Consider the following 17,380-nt stretch of genomic DNA (forward strand, 5'->3'; position numbering starts at 1 on the left):
ATACAATTCTGCTGACAAACAATGTGAATATCTAGGTGTAAGATATCTAGTAATAGTATAATGTCCAAGAACACTGCTTTTGCAAGTGTGAAAAATGATGATAGCAATTTACTCACAAACCCATCGTGTCTCCCACGCTATCCCAATTCGACGTGCTGGCTTCACCACCCAAGTATCTGTAGTCTTCATTTTATCCAAAGGACAGGTACAGAACAGGCAGAGACACAACCTCCACATAACCTGCCTCCACATTGTCCTGCCTGAGCCCTGAATTGGCAGGACAATGCCAGAGCAGAGAGAGTAGATTTGTTTTCATGCCCCTTCAGTGTTTCATCTCTTTGCCAAGACTGCAACATCAGTGACAGTGCCAATTGTGGTGGTGCTTTTGTGCTATGGACCATTGTCTAGGACCCAGAGTGATACCATGAACTTATTTCACACTGGCCCCCCAAGAGCCATTGGATATTATTAATTCTCTAGGCCAGATTTGAGCCAGTGATCTCAAAGAGAAGGGTGCTCAGCTACATATTTTTCAATCACGTTTACACATGTACATAGCACTGTAAAAAGCATTTGGACAGTGCTAAATGCAAACTTGAGAGTGGGGGGTAAACTTCAAGCTAGAGAGCACAAGGGGGCATGCACAGTTTCCATCCTTAGGACAATCAGGGCAGCTGCACCAGAGGGGACATTGGCCCCTGTGAAGGAGAGCTTTGAAAAACAGTCAAGGCTCTGTCGGTGCCCTAACAGCAGACACTGCCCAGGAGGAATACCCAATAGCACGTCTCCTGGAGGGGCTGGCTTTGCCCTTTCCTGGATATTGGAATTCACTTCTGGGGCAGTAGATCCTAGCTCTGGGTCTCTACCAATGTGGGAGCTGATGGTGGCTTGCCCCACTGCACCTCTGCTCCAAGTGGATTTACTGCTTTTAGTGAGTTATAAACTAAGGGAAGGAATCTCACGTAGGTGTGTAAATGACTTTGAATGAACATGGGACTGTTGCTTGATTTCACCTAAAAGACCACTATCCACACAGTATCAAAGTGGTGTATTAAATGAGTCCTAAGGTGCCTGAAATAATTATCTAACACTCCCACTGTCAATGGCAATCCAGGTTATTAAGGCTTGAAGTTAAGCGCTGAATTAGGGCCTGAGTACCTACAACTCCTAATGAAGTCAAAGGGAGCTGCACCTCCGCAAATGAGGTCTTCAAGTTACTCACAAGTGAGCAGCCAGGATGTTTGATCTGCAAAACTGCAGTGTGTGTTTGGCAAGAATTGCAAGTAAGCTGAGAAATAAAACTAAAAGAAGTGCTAACACATCTTTTTGTCCACACTTTCTACACATTTTCTGCAATATATTAGAAAAGAGAGTAAGTTTTGCAAAGCAGAGAGCAGCAGATTCCAGGCATATTGAAAATTGTATAGTGTCTTTGTTATTATTATTACTATTGTAACAGATTGATATAGCCCCAAGGCAACTGGCTGCTCCATGACACTCATAAGGAATTCAGAACAGGGGAATTAACCAGTAGATGAATGACATTATAGCAAATGCCTCAATTTGTCATTTAATAAAGTTGTAAATGATTAGGCTGTTGACACTTTTAGTACAAAAAAATCTCCAAGGATTAGAACATGTGTGCACACATGCAAAATAAAGATCAATCATTCTTAAATGGAAAGTACAAACTGCATTAATGATTTAAATGATCCCCTCATCATTAACCCTTTGTGATATCATGTAAATCTGAGGTAAATCAGAATTAACATGAAAATATATTTCTTTGACTTTGGAGTGGAACCAGTCCTGATAGTTCCATTCTTATTCAAGGAGGAAAGTTAACATTGTACAGGCACATTATCAGTAGCTTTGCAAGGTTAGGCAATGAAGTTAGGAGCCTAAATACCTCTGAGGATCTGGGCCATTGTGTGTTGGGTAAGATGTGTTGAAAGCAACCCAGGGAAGTAACTCTATTTGCAAGGACAGGCACTGGTCTGAGAAAAAGTTAAGATACAGTGAAGTCTCATCGATCAAACAATATTTTGATCATGTTAGGGGACAACCATGCCATAATCTGGTCCCCTGGCATGACTGTAGTTGCCGTACTGAGGGCCTCTTCTGACTCATAGACTTTAAGGCAAGAAGACCATATAGTCTGACCACCTACACATCACAGGCCACAGAACCTCACCCACTCACTCCTGTAATAGGCCCATAACCTCTGGCTGAGTTACTGAAGTCCTCAAATCATGATTTAAAGACTTCAAGTTACAGATAATCCACCATTTACTCTAGTTTAAACCAGCAGGGAATCTGTGCCCCATGCTGCAGAGGAAGGTGAACCCTCTCAAGGTCTCCGTTAATCTGATCTGGGGGAAATTCCTTCCTGACCTCCCTAATATGGTGATCAATTAGACACTGAGCTTGTGAGTGTTAGGCCCAAAAATATGGAGTATAGAACATTGTTTGGCCAGCTTAGCCAAAGTCAGGCTAACAGTAGTTGCTAGGCCATTCCTGCCTCTCTGTAAGACCTGAGGGCATGCTTGCTTAAGCTGCAGGGGATAAGATAGGAGGTGGGGGCCGCATTCTTGTACCAGAAGTGCTAGGAACAGTTTGTTGGACAGATGGAGACTTGCAGTCTTCACTCCCTGTTTCTGTTTTTTATCTGTACTCAACTCCCTCTTTTCTCCCAGTCTCTGGTGCATGACGACAAAACTGATAAGAAGCTACTGAGGCATCATGAACTGTTTGTACTGTCAAAAGGATAGATATGCATGAATATTAGAAGCTTTTAACTAGTAAAGGGGGGGGATTGGGTTGTTTTAACTATGACGCGACGGAACTGTCTATATAATCTCACTAGTTATTGTAATCGTGGCTGGTTCTCTCTGGAGACGGGCCGCTCTCTATTGTTGTGTGCACTCTTCAATAAAGAGCTTGTATTGGACCTTGCTGGTGTTGCCTGTCTCTCACTCTGCGGTCAGACAACGAACCTTGCCGTCTGGGTTAAAAAGTCCCCGACATGAGCAAGACCCACCAGCCAGACACCTGGGAAACAATTCTCTGTAGTAACTCAGAGCCCTCCCCATCTAGATCCCCATTTCCAGCGTTTAAAGATATTTGCTAATAGCAATAGTGGATGGGCCACATGCCACTGTATCCAATCTCATCATAACATCTCCTCCATAAACTTATCAAGCGCAGTCTTGAAACAAGTTAGATTTTTTGCCCCCACTGCTCCCTTGGAAGGCTGTTCCAAAATTTCACTCCTCTGACAGAAACCTTCCTCTAATTTCAAGCCTAAACTTGTTGGTGGCCCAGTTATATCGATTTGTTCTTGTGTCAACATTGGCCCTTAACTTAAATAACTGTTCTCCCTCTCTGATGTATTTATAGAAAGCAATCATATCTCCCCTCAATCTTTGTTTTGTTAGGTTAAATAAGCCAACATCCTTAAGTCTACTTTCATAAGGTAGATTCTCCATTCCTTTGATCCAGGGGTGGCTCCAGGCACCAGCGTACCAAGCACGTGCCTGGGGCGGCAAGCCGCAGGGGGCGGCCTGCCAGTCGCCGTGAGGGCAGCAGCCAGGCTGCCTTCATCAGCATGCCTGCGGGAGGTCCACCGGTCCCGCGGTTTCGGTGGCGGGTATGCCAAAGGCGCGGGACCAGTGGACCTCCCGCAGGCATGCTGATGAATCCGCATTACCAGCGGACCTCCCGTAGGCATGCCGTCGAAGGCTGCCTGACTGCCGTGCTTGGGGCGGCAAAATACATAGAGCCACCCCTGCTTTGATCACCCTAGTAACCCTTCTCTGTACCTGTTCCAGTTTGAATTCATCTTTCTTAAACGTGGGAGACCAGAATTGCACACAGTGTTCCAGATGAAGTCTCACCAGTGCCTAGTATAATGGTAACAGCACTTACCCATCTCTACTGGAAATACCTCCCCTGATGCACCCTAGGATAGCATTAGTCTTTTTCACAGCCACATGATATTGGCAGATCATTGTCATCCTTTGATTGACCAATATCTAGGTCTTTCTCTTCCTCTGTCATTTGCAACTGATAAATCCCCAGCTTTCAGCAAAAATTGCTGTTAGTCCCTAAGTGCATGACCTTGCACTTTGCACTATTAAATTTCATCCTATTACTATTACTCCAATTTTCAAGGTTCTCCAAATCTTCTTGTATGATATTCTGGTCCTCTTCCCTTCCAGAAATACCTCCCACATTTTGTATCATCTGCAAATTTTATCAACACATTTCCCCTTTTCCCCCCAAGACCAATCTTTGAGGAACTCCATTCGCAACCTCCCTCCAGCCTGACAGTTGACCTGTCAGCATGTAGTCTCCCCTTTAACTAGTTCCTTACTTACCTTTCAATTCTCATATTAATCCTCATCTCCTCCAATTTAACTAATAATTTTCCACGTGGAACTGTATCAAATGTTTTACTGAAATACAGGTAGATTAAATCTATTGCATTTCCTTTGTCTAGAAAATTGGTTAACTTCTTCAAGAAAGAGATCAGGTTGGTCTGGCCTTTTGTAAAACCATTTCGTAGTTTATCCCAATGACCTCTACGTCTTTAATGACTCTGTCTTTCAAAATGTGTTCTAAAACCTTGCATACAATTGAGGTCAAACTAACAGGCCTGTAGTTTCTCAGATCACTTTTTTTCCTGTCTTAAATATAGGTACAATATTTGCATTTCCCAGTCATAGGGTATGACCCCTGAGTTCACAGATTCATGAAAAAGTCTTGCTATTGGGCTTGCAATTTCATGTGTCTTTTAATATTCTTCGATGAAGATTATCCTGACACCCTGATTTGGTTGCATTAAGCTATTTGAGTCTGGCTTCCTCCTTGGATGTGGCAATTTCTACTTCCATATCCTCATTTCCATTAGCCATCCTGTCACTGTCCCCAAGTTCCTCATTACTGTTCTTAAAAACTGAGGCAAATATTCGTTTAGGTGTTGGGCCATACCTAGATTGTCTATAATCTCCACCCCATCCTCAGTACTTAGAGGTCCCACTTCTTCTTTTCCTGTTTTCTTTTAGTTTATATGGCTAAAGAACCTTTTACTATTGGTTTTAATTTCCTTTGCAAGGTCTTGCTCTGCTGGCTTTTGCCAGTTCTCACTTTATCCCTACATCTTCTGACCTCTGATCCATCCATCCCTTGTAGGCCTTCTGCTTTCTCTTAATAACCTGTTTGAGATACTTGCTCATCCAGTTTGGTCTTCAACCTTTCCCTATGATTTTCCTCCTTGCTTGGGATGCAGGCTCCAGATAGTTTCTTCAACTTTGACTTAAAGTAATTCCAAGCCTCCTCTACATTCAGATCCCTGAATTCTTCAATCCCAACTTCCCTAACTAATTCCCTTAATTTTTTTAAGTTTGCCCTTTGAAATATAGGGTCCGAGTTGCAGACCTATTCTTATTTATTCTTCCATTTAGTTTCAGATGAACTAACTTATGACCACTCACACAAAGGTTGTCCTCTACAACCAATTCTTCTATGAGGTCCTTGCTATTTAACAATTGGGAAATTAAAGTCTTCCATAATCACAGTAGTATTAATTTCATTTAAATATTAAAGATGTCTCTATTCATATCAAGATTGGATTCTGGGGGTCTGTAGCAGACCCCAAGAACTATTCCAGAAGGCCTCTATTACCTTTCTTATCCAAAGTGATTTTTGATCCAAATAGATTCTGTTTTATCCATTCCATCACTTCTAATTTCTTTACAGTCTTCTTCATCATTAATATACAGTGCTACTCCACCACCTTTACCTTTATTTCTGTCTTTCCTGAACAGCACATAAACTTCAATACCTGTACTTCAGCACATGTACATGAGTACTATTCCACCATGTTTGGTTATCTCTATAATACCTGGTTTTACTTCCTGCACCAGTAATTCTATTTCCTCCATTTTGTTACCCAGCCTCCTACATTGGTGTAGAGACATTTTAGTTGTTTCTGCTTGGGTTCACACAACTAGGTGAAGTCGTTTTACTACTAGTATTGCCTACCTGACCGTTACTGTCTTGCCTCTTGTTGTCCATTCTCCTACCCTCTCTTGTTCCTTTCTCCATTGCTGTAGCCTTTTTTACTTGATTTTCCTTCCACTCAACATAAGAACCAGGTGTGACAATTAGAAGAGCATCTCCCTAGTTTAAAGGTCTCTTAATCAATTGTGCCAACTTCCATCCCAGAAGTTTATTTCCCTCCCTATTCAGGTAGAGTTCATCCCATGATAACAGTCCTCTCTCTCTGTGAATGTCTCCCAGTGGGATGCATCAAGGAAGACTCCTCTCCTCTCAAGCCCCTCCCCCATGATGGGCTGACAGGCTTCTCCCTGACGCCACGGCACGGCCCCTCCCCTCCACCCACTCACTCCTCAGCAGGCCAGCTCAGGGCTCTGGCTCGGGTGGAGCCTCACGGGGCCAGGAACGAAAGTTTGCATGTGAGTGAGCAGGGGGCGCCGAGCCAGACCGGGGAAGGGGGGGCAGGAACAGAGTGGGGGGAAAACCCGGAGGCTGGGAAGAGAGCTGGAGTGCCGAGCTTGGGAGGTAGAGCGGTGCACGGGACTGCGGGAAGTGAGGTGGGGGAGGAGGAGGAACCGGGCTGGGGATGGCTGCGGGGAGCCGGGCTAGGAAGGGAAAAGAGCAGAGGTGTGTCTTTGTCTGGCTCAGTAAGTGAGCAGCGAACACGCTAGGGCCTCCTGGGGAGCAGGCTGGTGGCCCCTGGGGAGAGCTGCTGTTCTCACCGAGCAGCCCCACACTGTACCTGCACCTCTCCCCTCTTCTGCCAACATGCCCTGCCCTACTGGCAACTCCCTGCAATCTCTCTTCTAGTCTCCTTTTCACTCCGCCTCCCTCTTCTCCAAAGTCTAAGCCCAGATGCCGAGGATCCCCTTTGGACCATCGCCTTTTCCTCTCCTCCCTTCCCCAGCAGGGATCAGCAGCAGACGCGGGCTGGGAGGAGGGAGAGGCACACACACAACCTGGCTGGGGAGGAGGGAAAGTTAAAGGAAAATAAAAGAAGGTGGCGTTTGCTTTTCCTGCCCATTCACAATATTCCGGTGTCAACAGGAGGAAACTGACACTAAAACAAAAGGAGGAGGGGGATGTACCTGGAGCAGAAAAGCAGCAATCAGGGCTGCAGAATGCATGGGAGGGAACGACCTCTTAGCTGGGGAGGAAGATGGACTCACGCTTGACAAGGCTGGAGTAGCTGAAAACTTTTGTTTAGAGAAAAGGGACATGATTTTTTTTCTTGTGGAGCCAACTATCTCCAGGGCTGCCTCTCAAGCTGGTAGCATTTTGAATTAGGGAGAGTTCTAAACAGTGCAGCGTTGAGTGGGATTTTAAAGGTCCCTTGAAGAATGCAGCACCTTCTTCCTCACCTGTGGGAAAGACCTTTAAAAATGGCGTTAAATAATTCAAAACAAGAGCCACTGTTCAAATGAGACTTGGCTGGTTATGGCTCCAGCCCCACTGTTGAAGCATTGTTGAAACTGCGTGCTGAGTTATACCCAGTACAATCCCACTGAGCCGTGTATGGCAACCAGGTGCGTAAATCAGGGCAGAAAAAAAGACTGGTGCCTGAATATAATTCCTTTTCTGATTAAAATGCACATCCCAAGCACCTCTTTACTTTTCAGGATTAGAGGGAAATGCTCTATTTTAGGGAGAATGAAAGGCCATTTGGGAGTTATGGCCCAGAGCGGTGGCAGACAAGGGCCTGGATGAGGGCTGGACTCAGCCATTGGTATCAGCTATTTCTTTTTCGTCATTCAAACGGATTTTGTAAAATGCTTCCCTGTGGCCTTTTGACATGCACACAGAGGTATCTTCCTGCCAAGTCCCTATCCTAGGAGGGGAGGGGGGGAGAGAAGGGGGGAGAGGGAAGGCTGCAGGGTGATCTCCCACCTCCATGCAGCCAGTGGCCTATGTTTGCCACTGCCATGCTGAAGCCTCCACATTTATTTATTGACAAAATTTGCAGAACTTTTCAGAATTTTAAAATATTGTGCACAGAATTTAATTTTTTGGTGCTGAAAATGGGGTGCTGGGTAGTTGGGGGGGTGCTGTGGGTGGGAGATCGCTGGGCATAGGGATCTGTGGTGGAGATCTCTGGGTGAGGAGCCACTGGGCATGGGGGTTGCTGGGCATAAGGAAGTGGAGGTACTGGGCAGGGGGGTGGTATGGCGGGGCACGCTGGCAGCGCAGGCCTGGATTTGGGGGCACAGGTGGGAGAGAAGGTGGCACAATTAAACCGTTTTTAATAAAGTGCATGTGGCAAGTTTTCCAATACCGTAAGCTTATGTTTGTGTTGCTAAGAGCAAGTCGGGCATAGGAGCACCAGTTTAATAATACTGTGTAGGGCCCCATAAATCCTAAGGACGGCCCTGAGTAAGAGCTGTGCACTCTCCCTCTGAAAATCAGCCCCTTTAAGGTGTTTCTAGTTGGGCCCCTAAAAACTGAGACATCTGGAATCACTAATCACTTTTGAAAATTTGGGCCCTAAAAGGTATTTAATTAAAGACATGATTGGCATATTTGGATCTGGAAATATAACACTACCAAATCCTAACTTACACGCTATTCTTAACTACTGCCACCCTACAAATGCTGACCCCTTCATCTTAGCTCAGGGGTGGGCAAACTACAGCCCAGGAGCCACATCCGGCCCTCCAGACGTTTTAATCCGGCCCTCGAGCTTCCTCTGTGGAGCGGGGTCGGGGGCTTACCTCGCTCCACGCGGCTCCCGGAAGCAGCAGCATGTCCCCTCTCTGGCTCCTACGCATAGGGGCAGCCAGGGGGTTCCGCACGCTGCCCCCGCCAAAAGTGCTGCCCCTGCAGCTCCCATTGGGCGGGAACCACGTCCAATGGGAATTGCAGGGGTGGCGCCTGCGAACAGGACAGAGCGCAGAGCCGTCTGGCTGCGCCTCCACGTAGGATCCGGAGCGGGGACATACCGCTGCTTCTGGGAGCTACTTGAGGTAAGCACCGCCCAAAGCCTGTCCCCCCTGACCCTCTCCTGTGCCCAACCCCCTGCCCCACTCCTGATCCCCCTCCTGCCCTCTGAACCCCTCGGTCCCAGCCCAGAGCACCGTCCTGCACCCCCAACCCCTCATCCTCAGCCCCACCCCAGAACCCTCACCCCCACTGCACCCCAACCCCAGCCTGGAGCCCCCTCCTACACCCTGAACTCCTAATTTCTGGCCGCACCCTGGAGCCCTTACTTCCTCCCGCATCGCAACCACCAATTTTGTGAGCATTTATGGCTTGCCATACAATTTCCATACCCACATGTGGCCCTCGGGCCAAAAAGTTTGCCCATCCTTGTCTTAGCTGGTAACCTTTCTTGCAACCCCTAAGATGGGATGGTTTTGCATTACCCCAAAACTGGTCCTTAATGTCTTTGAAGAGCATAAAGGACAGTGAGTTTTGTGGTCTCTTTCAAAAGGCAACTCCTATCAACCAATATAAAATGCTAGTAACTGCTACTGGCTTTAATAAGCATGATGTCTTTTTGTTGGTCTAGTATTTGCAAACTGTCACACAAGAGCAGCTAGTCTGCTTTTTCTGTGAAGCAAAGATGACAGCATAGGCTGCATATCTATGAATAAAAAAGAGCTTGATTATGAATTCTGTGGTACCCTTGGGTGCACACTGAATGATGTTGCAATGAATAATTCATTCCAAGAGTGCTGAGAGAAGGCAACTATGTGATCACAACGTGAAATAAAAATTGACTTTTTATGTAGGAAGATGTCGGTTAATATTGCTCCCACATGTGCCCACAAACAGCTCCATTTTTAACTTCAACTATAACCCGAAGGGATTCATTGTAAGAATATTTCATTTGCCATCTTCAGTGTTACTAACTCACAATTTTTATTGTGAATTGCGCAATATTTGGTGCTTTTCTTAAAGCCTCAACTCCTGGAGTCACGTGGTTACATGAGAATCTCTGCTTTCATAGTAAGTTTCTGTCCTTCGTGGCTGCAGAGAGCCAAAACTGGGACTTAGGCTCCCCGAATCTGGTGTTGAAGTGCCTAAGTGCTTTCATGGATCCCACCTATACAAATCTACAAATCACAATGTAAATCATTTTTACAAATGTAGCAGAATATCTTGAAATGCTAATATAGCCTGTATTGTCCATGGTTGCTGCCCGCACATATTCCCAGCCACCCCTTTGCTAAACAATCTCCATTCCTTCAATCATATCAACAAAGAAAACAACAGTCAATATTTGCTATTGGAGTGAATGGGAAAATCTGTATTCTAGCTCACAGCCTGACTGCCAGCTAAGGGAAGGTCTAGCATGGAGGAAGGAATACTTATCCCCTCAAGGAGTGAAGCAGTATCCATCTGTTCTGCAGTCACTACTGGAGCCTCAGGATTAGACCCATACACTACTCAAATCACATTCATTAGGGACATTTCAGTCAAAGGCCTTTTACAAACAGGTAAAAATGGATAGAGCTAAAAAAACAACACAGACCTTTGGCCAGAATGTCTGTTGTGAATTGAATCTGTCTTGAGTAGTCTATTTATAGATACTTGCTAAGAAAAGTAAGAGCTGAGTCTTGTTTTCCTTGTTGATATTGTTGTGATTTATGGAAATTGACCTGCACAGTGAGTGCTGGGTTATACACAAGCAACAGAGTTAGAAAACAAACATTCAAAGCAATTAGAATTGTGCAAACCCAACAATTTTCTTCTGGTGATATTCATAAGTTTGACCTAAGGCAAAGTTTCACCATTTCCACCAGCAAACTCAGCTTTTTGCAGGAATTTCATCATTTTTGTAGCAAACTACTGGTGTTTATACCTATGAAAACTTCCTTTCATTTTTGAATTTGTATGTTTAGAATGTTTATGTAGCTCTTTGGACTGTACCGAAATAAAATCTTCATCAAGACAGAGTGAAGGCTGTAAATAACGTAAAAAAGAATCTCATTAGAACACTGCAGAACAAAAGTCCAAAAGACTGGGACACTCTGTGTTAAAATTCCACCACCCTTTTTCTGCCTCAAGATCCTGCTGCACTCTGCAATGGACTGAGGCTTTCCGTCCAGATCCTGCAAACACTTATGCACATGCTGATCTTTAAGCACCTAGCAGTCAATAAGCCTATTTATGTGAAAAGCAATTGAGCTACTTATTATGTGTCAGACCCTGCAAACATACACATGTTTAACTTTAAGCACATTTTTAACAAGGAAATAGCAATGCATATGCTCGTGTCGGGTCTCCACAGTCCTCTGTTTCAGAGGATGAGGTGCTCGGTAGTTTGTGGACAGTGTATGTAGAATACATCAGAAAATGGATATTTATAAGCATATTGCTGGTGAGGCTTCTGACACATATTGGGAGGGTGAATTATATACCTTCTCCAGGACTAATGCACAAAGCAAATGGGAAATTACTAAACCATGAAGTTTTTGAGATACAGCTTTATCAAATTGTTAAGGCTTTCCAAAAAGTGAAACCAAACCAACCAACCAACCAAACAAGAAACAGTTCCCCGTCCTTTATTCTGTAATTCAAAAGTGGCCGGATGGATTTTGCTTGTGATTTTAGTGAAACAATGTCAGTACTACATCAGTGAAGCAAAGCTCAAGGGAAGTCACAGATTTCAGCACTACAATGAAACACAGCTGCAGACTTGGGGTTAAAAAAGCCAGGAAAATGATTTGTTTATTGATTTGGACACAGAAGAATGGAGGACATTTGTAAAGGAACCAGGAAGATTTTAAAATCACTGCTAGAATACAGTAATTTTACTTTGCACTCTATAGAGCAATCTGGACTTCAGTAAGAACTCATGGACTCAGATGTTTGTTGGTCATGTGATTCCAGTAAACATTGCTCTACAAAGTATGAAGAAAATTACTTAGTTTCTTAGAAGAAAAGTTACTTAGGCTACATGGGACCCAAAGGGATTGCTTGTCTCACTTGTGCTGAAGGCTGGCCCTGTGAATATAGCCACTACCTGGTGTGTGTGAGTGAGTGGATAGCAAGCAGGAAATAAAATCTACACTGTTCTAATTAACCTGATCCACTAATTACCCATAATGTTGTGTCAGTCACGGTGCGTTGCTTTACATGTCATATCAGGTATGACCTAATGCAAAATGACTGATGCAATTTGAGATGATGGGCACCCTCGGCAAGGCACATGGCAGATTGCCACGGCAGAGTTATGCTTTTCCCCTTCCTCTGCTGCAAAATTAGTATTAAACACAACTGGGTGAAATATGTGGGCACATTAAAAAGCTGGAACTGCAGAACAAGTTGATAGATTTGTTCTTTGATGTCTAGTGCAATTACTTCCATTTTGGTAATGGGGTTGCATCTCTGCAGAACTCTGATTGCTAAGCAAAGATGGTGCAGTTTTTTAAAAATGTGTTCAGTTCATGCTTGATTCTTTAGACACTTCTTTTCTGTCTCCTGAAGAAATGTACAAGTCAGTAGGAGGGGGAAATCAGAAAAAATAACCCCAGAGCAGGGGGAACAACATCACATATGAAACTTATTTGGCTCTTCAAAAGTATATTGTTCTAATTTGGCTCAGGGCAGTAATAAGTGAAAGACATTATGAGCTGATGGCTGTATTGGGACTGGTGTAAAATGAGTTGGTGGTCTGTCTGGCTTCTATAGCACAAGGACCTATATCACAAAAATCACCACTGCAACTAGCACTAATTAGCACCTTTGTTGGCAGTCTCACCAGAGATGATAAGGACTGGAGGGATATGGAGACTGACTTGAAAATCCATCTCCACTTTTCCACAGAGGGAGCAGCTACAGAGTGTGATGGGGTGGCCTGCCCCTTCCAGGGTCGGAAGTCTGGAGCTGGCCAGCACCCATCTAATTAGCCACCTGGGATGGAGTCTGGGTATATAGTTTGATTCTCCTATATAGAGCAGCTGGAAGCTTCAAGGAAAGGAAGCAGTAGAGACTGTAGAAAGTGAAAAAGGCTGCTGCAGGGAAGACCCTAAGACTAGAGGAACTGCTTCAGCTAGGAAGGGCTGCGAGTAGCCTGGTAAGGCAGAAAGGACCCTGAGACACCAAGGGAGTTTGGAAATGTGCCCACTTTAAGGCTGGGGGGAGAGTTGTGTGTTTATTTTTTAACCAGACCCTAAGGAGGGCTGTCGTCAAAGAACTCATGAAAGCCTTTTTGGAGTTTATTTGTGGTGAGAGGAGAAAGTGAAGCAGGTCACCTGCAGAGTGATCCCTGGCCATGAGGGGGTGCTCGGGAGGCATCTGGCCCAGTTAAACCAAACCAGGATGCAATGGCCTGCAAGGAGAGCAGAGTGCTCTGTGTGATATCATCACAAGCTGCCATGATGGAACGGTGTTAATTATGCACCATGTAGGACCCTCTGTGTTCTTGGGATCAGGGGAGAGATGGTTTAACCCCCAGAGAGCTAAAGAAGTAATTTGCTTATAAATATATTCATATTTAAAACAAGTGTTTAGGAATATTGACTACTATTGCAGATTTGGTGTTTGGTGAGAGCTGCCATCTCAGTGTTACAGGATTGTCTTGCCCTTCCCCCAGCTGGATAGCGCAGGGGGGGTAGGAGAAACAGAAATGCCATTCCACTGGCCACGAGCACAATCATCAAAGGGAGGGAAGCAGAGCCCAAGTGGCATCATTCCCTCCCGTACCCATGGAAGCCCCCCCATATGAGGAGCATGTGGTTGGGGCTCTTGGAGTAAAGGGATGTAAATGGACACTGTATGGGTCTTCACTGGGGGAACAACATGACATCTTCCCCCTGAAAAAGCCATGGGAATTTTAAAAACCATTAAAAAATACTGTTCTTTAAAACAATTTTGCACCCATCTGATTTTGATGGTTTCTAATGGGACCCTGCTGCAAAATCCTACCTCAATGCCTCAAAGTGGTGCAGCAGTGACCCTGGCTTATCTGACAGCGAGGATAGCAGAGTGTATTCTTCAGGAGGTTCAACCATGCTTTTAAGGTGTCAGACTACCAACCCAGGGAGAGGACAGCTGTCCTCCTCCTTGAGGAGGAGTGCTAGTTAAATTGAGGAGGTAAACGCGCCACTGATGGCATAGCCAGCGGGTAGATGAAGAAATGGCTAAAACAACACAAATAAACAGGCCCCAACTCCTTGTGCGCGCCTCGATCTATTCTACGAAAGTGGTGGGGAGTTCAGTCGACAAGAGGCTGTTAAGAATCTCAGGGGCCAGAAAAAGGACTGTCCTCTCAGTGTGCACCTATAACTGCAGGACACTGATGAGAGACAATTCAATCAACCATCTAATGGAGGAGAAGGCAAGGACAGCCTGCGACATAAAATGAATATCTAGAATAAAAAACATTGTGCTGTATTTCTAAACACCACGGTACAACACTTGTACCATAGCTGTGTTTGCCATTGCAGATCTCCATGCATGGATTTAGCTGTTGGCAATATTTCCACATCGGTGCCTCTGCCAAATATAGTCATTATCCAACTTATTCCCATATTTATTAATGGATCTCTATTGATATGTACTTTATACTCCATATGTTATCTTAATGTCTATTCAGTCCAGGGCATCTTTCTTAAGATAAGAAATTAACATTACCTCAATATTTAACATATTTCTTATAGTGAACATGGGGAAATACAATTTGATATTGTGGATACTGAGGTAAACTTATCTATTTAACTTAGAAAAACTGAGAAGATTTCAAGTTCTTCCACTGTTCTGCTGCCAAGAAATGTACAGTAGTAGTTTATTCCTCGGTAATTTAAAAAGGAGGGGTACCTTTTATTGTATACATGAAGATCTTTTCGATCATACATGACAGTCAGATCTTGGATGGATCTGAGGACATAAACTGACACTTTAAAATACTCACTAGGGTTCTGATTCTCCTGTCACTTGCACTGGTTTTATTCCTCAGGCTTCTATAGATTCACATTGTTGAAACTTCAATCAGAATGAAGCACAGTGTGTCAGCTACTGGGAGATTCATGTGTACATGCCAGCTAATCCACACACATACTGAGCAGGAGACCTGTTAATGGTCTTCAAATATGTTAAAGGCTGTCATAAAGAGGATGGCGATCAATTGTTCTCCATGTCCACTGAAGGCCGGACAAGAAGTAATGGGCTTAATCTGCAGCAAGGGAGATTTTGGTAAGATATTGCGGGAAACATTCTAACTCGAAGAATAATTACATACTGGAATAGGCTTCCAAGAGCAATTGTGGAATCCCCATCATTGGAGGTTTTTAAGAGCAGGTTAGCCAAACACTTGTCAGGGATGGTCTAGGTATACTTGGTCCTGCCTAGTATGAGGGGCTGAACTAGTGGACCTCTCATGGTCCCTTCCAGCCCTAAATTTCTATCATTCTAGGTTTACAGTAGTTGCCCTAAACTTGGCTTTCCTTAAAACATGTGAGAGAGGCTACTTTGCAGACACCTTGTAGCAAGTGTCATTTTCAGGGTTCAAGACTGTAACCTGCATTTTACTTCATGTCTGCTCCCTGACCCAACAATGGTTTGTGCATACACAAATTATTCATACAAATGGATTGCATGGGGATTTTGTGCATGCTGCTCACATATGGTACAGAACTCATGGTACACGTTAAATGCTGCCTTTGCAGAATACATCTGCACCCATTTAAAAGGGACATTCCATTCCATTCCAGGGGTTCAAGATAATTATAACATTAAGTTAGCTGATTTTGATGATTAACTCCTCGTTTGTATTTTTCACCAACATTATTCTCATATCTGAATAAACATGGTAAAACCATCATGGGAGGAAAAGAGGAGAATCACAGAGACAGGCTTCTAACAATAATATAAAGGAAATTTGAAATAAATCAGAATAAATCCATTAACCCTGATTAGATTGGATTTATGTACAAATTAGTTCTTTTAAAAGATTGTCAGTGTAGCTGATGATGAGTAGATAAATTAAAACATAGGTGACAGGAGGAATGAGGCTCTTGATTTGCAGCTGAATACGCAATATAATTAAACAGAAATTTTATCTGAGATATCTATCATACCAAAGGGAAGATGTAAGAAGTAAAACTTAAAAGACTATAATTTAGTTTTGATGGGTGAGAACAGATTTAGTCTTTTAGCTGAATATTTCATCACTAGGTTTTTAATTTCCAATAGTATAGTTAGTTAATTACATTTTAATGCCCCGCAACATTCGCTATCTCCATTATTTAAGGACACAGAAATGTCCACCATTCAAAAACTTCCTGTGCTTGTAATTATTGCCTAATACTATACTATTTGTCTGAACTATACAAACTCATGGGGAATTTTTGTTTCTTAAGCAGCTGGGGCTAAATCCTGCTTGTTCCTACGTGACCGCATAAGAGGAAAGATGGCAAAATGCACACTGTGCTGCTTGTGAGCCAATGTGGATAGATATGGGATCCTGTAGTAGTGACCGCTATTGTGTTAGCAGCTATATATTGTGAATATAATGAAATGTACATTATATCAGGAAGTGTAAAGTATCTGGGAAAAACAATGACTATAAATGCAATCGTAACACATCCATAACTGCTTAAAAAATACGACAGTATTAAACAATAGCAACACAAAGCATTGCAGCATCACTACTGCAAGCTGCAGAGTGTTGGTCAATAACTGTAGAATACTATAGTACTTATATAAAGGATCTACTAGAGGACACTTTGCTCCCAAATTCAGCAGCAGTAAAGAGTGCCCTTCAGCCAACTGAGCCAGCCCAACAGTGCTATGTTATCCTGAAGCACAATGTCTTTTTCACTGGATGAATCTCCCAGTGTATATCTGAATATGTGCTGCTGTTCTAGGGTCTGATTCAAATCCTGCTGAAGTCAATGAGAATTTTTCCATTGACTGCCTTGAAAGTTGGATAGAGCCTCCAGGCACAGACTTGCTATATGCCTATAATGAGCATGCTGTAGAAACGAAAAATAGAAAAAGTTCCCCTTACATTAATTTCATGTGTTCTACAAAATTCTGAGTTAGTGGTTGATAGACTCTTTAAAAATTCTTCTTCTTTGGAGGCTTAGATAGTCTAACAAGTCTTCTCTTGTTTTATTAATAGCAAATTTCAGGACAATGCCATTAACAATTTAAAAGAACTCATGGAAACGTCAATTTCAAACACCACGTCCACAGTTAATTATGATTTCTCTTTCATTCCTACATGTAGTGCCTACATATTTATTAGTATTGCACAGATTAAAAATACTTTGAGGACTCCTATGGGCATTGAAGTGTGAGACTAGCAAGAATTATATACTTTTTGGGGGAACAGAAATTGCAGTTAAATTGTATATGTAGCAGAATGATATATTAA

The 17,380-nt window shown here is 43.5% G+C and overlaps 1 protein-coding gene across 1 annotated transcript in view; it reads right to left on the reverse strand.

The window, feature by feature from the left end:
• The window catches only part of HECW1 (HECT, C2 and WW domain containing E3 ubiquitin protein ligase 1), a 283,590-nt gene that overhangs the window by 107,042 nt on the left and 159,168 nt on the right, over positions 1-17,380 (reverse strand). The gene's annotated exons all lie outside the window — the stretch shown is intronic.

This window comes from Emys orbicularis, chromosome 2 (genome assembly GCF_028017835.1).
Source record: "Emys orbicularis isolate rEmyOrb1 chromosome 2, rEmyOrb1.hap1, whole genome shotgun sequence".
Taxonomy (NCBI): domain Eukaryota; kingdom Metazoa; phylum Chordata; order Testudines; family Emydidae; genus Emys; species Emys orbicularis.